The sequence below is a fragment of the Palaemon carinicauda genome, chromosome 33 (assembly GCF_036898095.1).
Source record: "Palaemon carinicauda isolate YSFRI2023 chromosome 33, ASM3689809v2, whole genome shotgun sequence".
Taxonomy (NCBI): Eukaryota; Metazoa; Arthropoda; class Malacostraca; order Decapoda; family Palaemonidae; genus Palaemon; species Palaemon carinicauda.
Window position 1 is genome coordinate 67,232,276 of NC_090757.1, and position 7,500 is coordinate 67,239,775.

Genomic DNA, 7,500 nt, shown 5'->3' on the forward strand with positions numbered 1-7,500 from the left:
TCCGGTTGTTCCCTTTTAGTAACTAATAATTCTTTTCTTTGGTAAATGAGTTTTTTCCATATGAGTTTATATAGTATATATAGTTTATCTTGTGTGATTTTGATAAATGGAGCCAGTTAATATGCCTAAATCTTATAGATAAATCTTTCCTTCAGTTTCTTTATAGCAAATCAGACCTGTTATTATTATTATTATTATTATTATTATTATTATTATTATTATTATTATTACTATCCAAGCTACAACCCTAATTGGAAAAGCAAGATGCTATAAGCCCTGGGGCTCCAATAGGGAAAAATAGCCCAGTGAGGAAAGGAAATAAGGAGATAAGTAACTGAAGAGAACAAATTATCAATAAATCATTCTAAAAAAAGTAACAACGTCAAAACAGACATGTCATATATAAACCATTAGCAACGTTAAAAACAAATATGTCATATATAAACTATAAAAAGACTCATGTACGCCTGGTCAACAAAAAAAAGCATTTGCTCCAACTTTGAACTTTTAAAGTTCTACTGATTCAACAACCCGATTAGGAAGATCATTCCACAACTTGGTAACACCTGGAATAAAACTTCTAGAGTACTGCGTAGTATTGAGTCTTATGATGTAGAAGGCCTGGCTATTAGAATTAACTGCCTACCTAGTATTACGAACAGGATAGAATTGTCCAGGGAGATCTGAATGTAAAGGATGGGCAGAGTTATGAAAAATCTTATGCAACAGGCATAATGAACTAATTGAACGACGGTGCCAGAGATTAATATCTAGATCAGGAATAGGGAATTTAATAGACCGTAAGTTTCTGTCCAACAAATTAAGATGAGAATCAGCAGCTGAAGACCAGACAGGAGAACAATACTCAAAACAAGGTAGAATAAAAGCATTAAAACACTTCTTCAGAATAGATTGATCCCCGAATATCTTAAAAGACTTTCTCAATAACCCAATTTTTTGTGCAATTGAAGAAGAAACAGACCTTATATGTTTCTCAAAAGTAAATTTGCTGTCGAGAATCACACCTGAAATTTTGAAAGAGTCATACAAATTTAAAGAAACATTATCAATACTGAGATCCGGATGTTGAGGAGCCACCGTCCTTACCCTGCTTACAATCATACTTTGAGTTTTGTTAGGATTCAACTTTGCACCATGCACTAATTTTAGCTAAATCTCTATTAAGGGATTCACCAACACCAGATATACATTCGGGGGATGGAATTGATGCAAAGAGAGTAGCATCATCTGCATATGCAACAAGCTTATTTTCTAGGCCAAACCACATGTCATGTGTATATAGTATGAAAAGTAAGGGGCCAAGAACACTACCCTGTGGAACACCTATACTCACTATGGTGCCCATCAACAAGAACTCTTTGAGATCTACTACTTAAAAAATCAATAATAATGCTAAGAAACGACCCACCCACTCCCAACTGTTTCAGTTTGAAAACAAGGGCCTCATGATTAACACGGTCAAAGGCAGCACTAAAATCAAGGCCAATAATACGAACTTCCCGACCACAATCAAGGGATTTCTGTACTGCATTGGAGATTGTAAGAAGGGCATCACATGCTTCAAGGCCTTCACGAAAACCAAATTGCAAACTAGGGAATAGATGATTACCTTCAGCAAACCTATTCAGACATTTTGCCAGAAGACGTTAAAAAACTTTAGATAATATGGGAGTTATGGAAATTGGGCGTTAATCAGTGGGACTTGAGCTACCACAAACACATTTACATAGAGGAGTAACATTACCAATTCTCCAACAAGTGCTAAAAGCTCCTCTTTTTGCTAACTTGCGCAAAATAACAGATAATTCTGGAGCTAAGAAATCTGCTGTCTTTATAAAAAACAAAGGAAAAATACCATTTGGGTCTACACCTCCTTAAGCATCAAGGTCCATCAACAGAGCTTTAATCTAATGAGATCGAAAAGCTAAACTAGTTAGTTTAGCCTCAGGAAAACAGGAATGAGGAAATTCAAGTTTTTCATTACTCTGTTTACTGTCAAAAACATCAGCCAAAAGGGTTGCCTCTTCCTTTGGACAGTGAGTGACTGAGCCATCTGGTTTAAGTAAAGGAGGAACTGTTGCATCCACACCAAAGAGTACAGATTGAAGGGTAGACCACCATTTATGTTCCTGAGTTTACCAGAGAGGGTTTCTTTTATGATTAAATTGTACTCTTTTTCAGTTGAGGCATAAACTCTCTGAGCAAAAACTCGAAGCCGAGTATAGTTGTTCCAGGTCAAATCTGATTTTTTACCCTTCCAAAGGCGATAGGCCTCCTGCTTTTCCAAATAAGCACGTCTACAATCATCATTGAACCACGGTTTGTCCTTCATTCGGTACCTTAGCACACGAGAAGGGATACGCCTATCAATTATGTTGACTAGATTCTCATTCAAAGGGACAACAGGATCTACACTATTATATAATTGTGACCAATTCAAGCAAAAAAGATCATGCAAAATCCTATTCCAGTCTGCTTGGGATTTCATATAAATTTTACAGGAATATGATATATCAGGGACAGGCTGCTAAGTCTTCACTAATAATGAAATCAAGGCATGATCAGAAGTCCAGACTGGAGAACCAACATTACTAGTTATAATGCCAGGGGAGTCAGTGTATACGAGGTCCAAGCAATTACCAGACCTGTGAGTAGCTTCACTTATGATTTGCTCACAGGCTGATTTAGAGGCAAAGTCTAAAGCTCTTAAGCCATGGCGATCGGTAGGAGAGATAGAACTTAACCACTTCCTATGGTGAGCATTAAAATCACCAACAAAGACAAAAGAAGCCTTTCTATCATCTTCTTGTATCTTAGCTATAATGGTAAGAAGACAATCGAAGATAGAATCATCCATGTCTGGATTCCGGTAGATCGAACACAAATAAAAGTTGTTATGTCTGATTATCTTCAGCAGTTCCTTCAGGTACCTTCAAGACCCCTTCATATACTCTAGGAGTGGTCCTCCACATCCTAATCATGTTGTGTCTAACTCATGTCACGTTGTCAACTTCCCAATTCTTGCTTTCAACTTGAATTAACTTCAACTTCATCGTGAGGTCTTCAAATTGCTCATTCCATAAGCATTGCAATCACATTGCGTCGGAGAGTGCTCTTGAATACGGGCCAAAGCTAGTAGACTAGAATGGAGATTTTGCAAGCTATAGAGTCGGCATATTCTGTCAACATCTGTATAATTCGTTAGTAAACTAGGAAGTTACTGAATAGTACTTATTAGAATAATATTTTCATCAGTTACGAAGCAAACTGTTAAGTGTTTCTTTATTCTTCTTCTTTTTTACAAATCCATCTTTATTATATGTAATCGTTGATGTTTCAATGTTCTAGTCTGTAAAATCCGCAAACCATTCCATACATGCAAAATGTTGCACTATCTATGATTATATTAGAACATACGCTAATTTGTCGATAATAGGTTGGCCATGTCACTAGCTACCCGCGTTGAAATACTGCTGCTAGAGAGTTATGGGTCCTTTGATTGTCCAGACAGTACTATATTGGGTCCCTCTCTCTGTTTACGGCTCATTTTGTCTTTGCTTCCGCATGCAGCAAATAGTCTGGTCTATTCTTTCCACATTTACCTCGGTTCTCATACACCTGACAACACTTAAATTACCAAATAATTTTCTTCGCTCAAGAGGTTAATCACCGCACTGTGATTGCTCAGTTGCTACTTTCCTCATGATAATAGTAGAAAAGAGACTTTAGGTATGGCAAGAAGCTCTTCTAGGAGAAGGACACTCCAAAATCAAACCACTGCTTGAGAGTACACCCAGGCACACATTTGTCTCATTTCCCTTTCTCTTGTATTTTAAAAGTTTTTTATAGTCTACATATGAAAAATTTATTTTAATGTTTTTATTGTTCCTAAAGTAATCTATTTTGATTTTTAATTATTTCTCTTGCAGTTTGTCTATTTCCTTATATCTTTAACTCACTGGGCTATTTTCCCTATTGGAGCCCTTGGGCTTATAGCATGATTTTCCAATTAGGGTTGTAGCTTAGCAAGTAATAATAATAATAATAATAATAATAATAATAATAATAATAATAATAATAATAATAATAATAATAATAATAAGAGAGATGCCGAATTTATCTGAATCTTTATTCTCATAGAATTTTATATACAGTATATATAATTTTGTGTTATGTACTATTATGATGGTGAATAATAATCCATGCATTATACAGGATATGTCGAGGTTAATATATACACCATATTATATATACAGTATATATATATATATATATATATATATATATATATATATATATATATATATATATATATATATATATATATATATATATATATATATATATATATATATATATATATATATATATATATATATATATATATATATATATATATATATTATTTGCTAAGCAGCAACCCTAGTTGGAAAAGCAGGATGCTATAAGACCAGGAGCCGCAACATGGAAAATAACAAAGTGGGAAAAGGAAACAATGAAAAATTAAATATTTTAAGAAGAGTAACAACATTGAGATAAATATTTCCTATATAAACTATAAAAACTTTAACAAAACCAGAGGAAGAGAAATTAGATAGAATAGTGGGCCTGAGTGTACCCTCAAACAAGAGAAGTGTAACCCAAGACAGTGGAAGACCATGGTACAGAGGCTAGGGCACTACCCAAGACTAGATAACAATGGTTTCATTTTGGAGTGTCCTTCTCCTAGAAGAACTGCTTACCATAGCTAAAGAGTCTCTTCCACCCTTACCAAGAAGAATGTAGCCACTGAACAATTACAGTGCAGTAATTAACCCCTTGGGTGAAGAAAAATTGTTTGGTAATCTCAGTGTTATGAAGTGCATGAGCATAGAGAAAAATCTGTAAAGAATAGGCCCGACTATTCGGTGAATGTGTAGGCAAAAGGGGAAGAACCATAACTAAAGAGAAGGATCCACTCTAGTACTATCTGACCAGTCAAAGGACCCCATTTCTCTCTAGCGGTAGCATCTCAGCGGGCGGCTGGTGCCCTGGCAAAAATACTACCTCTATATATATATATATATATATATATATATATATATATATATATATATATATATATATATATATATATATATATGTATATATATATGTATATATATACAGTATATGTATATATATATATATATATATATATATATATATATATATATATATATATATATATATATATATATATATATATATATATATATATATATATAGTTTTGTGTTATATGCTATTATGATGGCAAATAATAATCCATGCATTATACGGTATATATAGAGGTTAATATATACACCATATTATATATATATATATATATATATATATATATATATATATATATATATATATATATATATATATATATATATAAATATACATATATATATATATATATATATATATATATATATATATATATATATATATATATATTTATATATATATGCATATATATATATATATATATATATATATATATATATATATATATATATATATATATATATATATATATATATATATATATATGCATATATATATGCATATATATGCATATGTACAATATATATATATATATATATACATATATATATATATATATATATATATATATATATATATATATATATATATATATATATATATATATATATTTATATATATATATATGTTTATATATATATATATATATATATATATATATATATATATATATATATATATATGTATATATATAAATAAATATAGATTATATATATATATATAGATATATATATATATATATATATATATATATATATATATATATATATATATATATATATCTATATATATATATCTATATCTATATCTATATATATATATATATATATATATATATATATATATTCTATATATATATATATATATATATATATATATATATATATATATATATATATATATATATATATATATATATATATATATATATATATATATATATATATATATATATATATATATATATATATATATAGATATCTATATATATATAGATATATATATATATATATATATATATATATATATATATATATATATATATATATATATATATATATATATATATATATATATATTTATATTTATACTGTTCAAATATCTGATCCAAAACATTAAATATAAAACATATATAATCCCTCTATAGACATGTTTGTAAAGTTATACTTATTTCGCTTTATAATTATTTTGAACTTCTCTATAATTTCTGAGTTCATTATATATAAACCATATAAAAAATATATATATATATATATATATATATATATATATATATATATATATATATACATACATATATATATATATATATATATATATATATATATATATACATATATATATATATATATATATATATATATATATATATATATATATATATAAACATATATTATATATATATATATATATATATATATATATATATATATATATATATATATATATATATAAATATATATATATTTATATGTATATATATATATATATATATATATATATATATATATATATATAATATATATATATATATATATATATATATATATATATAATGTTTTCAAATATCTGATCCAAAACATTGAATATGAAAAAATATAATCCCTGTATAGACATGTTTGCAAAGTTATAATGATTTCGCTTTATAATTAATTTGAACTTCTCCATAATTTCTGAGTTCATTCCAGTTGTTTCTTCCATTAACCAAGTTATCTCAAAGGGTCATTATCTGATTAACATTATCCCGTTTTAGAATCATCGTCTTGGGCTTCTATAACTTTTCTGTTCTAGTGATTTATTCTTACGTCTCATTTGACAATGTTTGAAATTATGGACGAACATTCCTTGGAAATAAAAGTTTATTTCAATTCATAGATATTCACTAAAATGTTAAGTAAAATGAAGAATATAAATCTTTTAATCTCTATTAATAGCTCCAATTTTGAATATCAACCTTTTGTGTAAGATACAGAAATAATTGCAGAAGGGTTTTCTTCAAAGAATGGAGTTTCAATAAGAATGAATAATCTGGCCAACATTTCATGCAAAAGCAAAAAAATCTGCGTTTGAGATCACTTATAGCTACATGGAATACCTTTTGCATATTGTATGTTGATACCTAATCCCGTGAGATGAAAAGTGAATTTTCTAAAAGAAGCAGAGTAAGTTTTCACATGTTCCAAACCACGGCTTTCGGTGTCCACAATAGGCCCCTTCTAACTTGAGAGTGAAGGGGCAGCAATTTTGTCTTTTTTCCAATTAGTCAATAACACAAAATATCAAACACAAGAAGGTACAGTGATTTCACTGGTCATTGATTGAGGGACAAACACTGACCTTTTTATGTATAATTTACACTGCATATGTTATCAGAAAAGAAATTATCAATCTAGTACGCCCTTTGT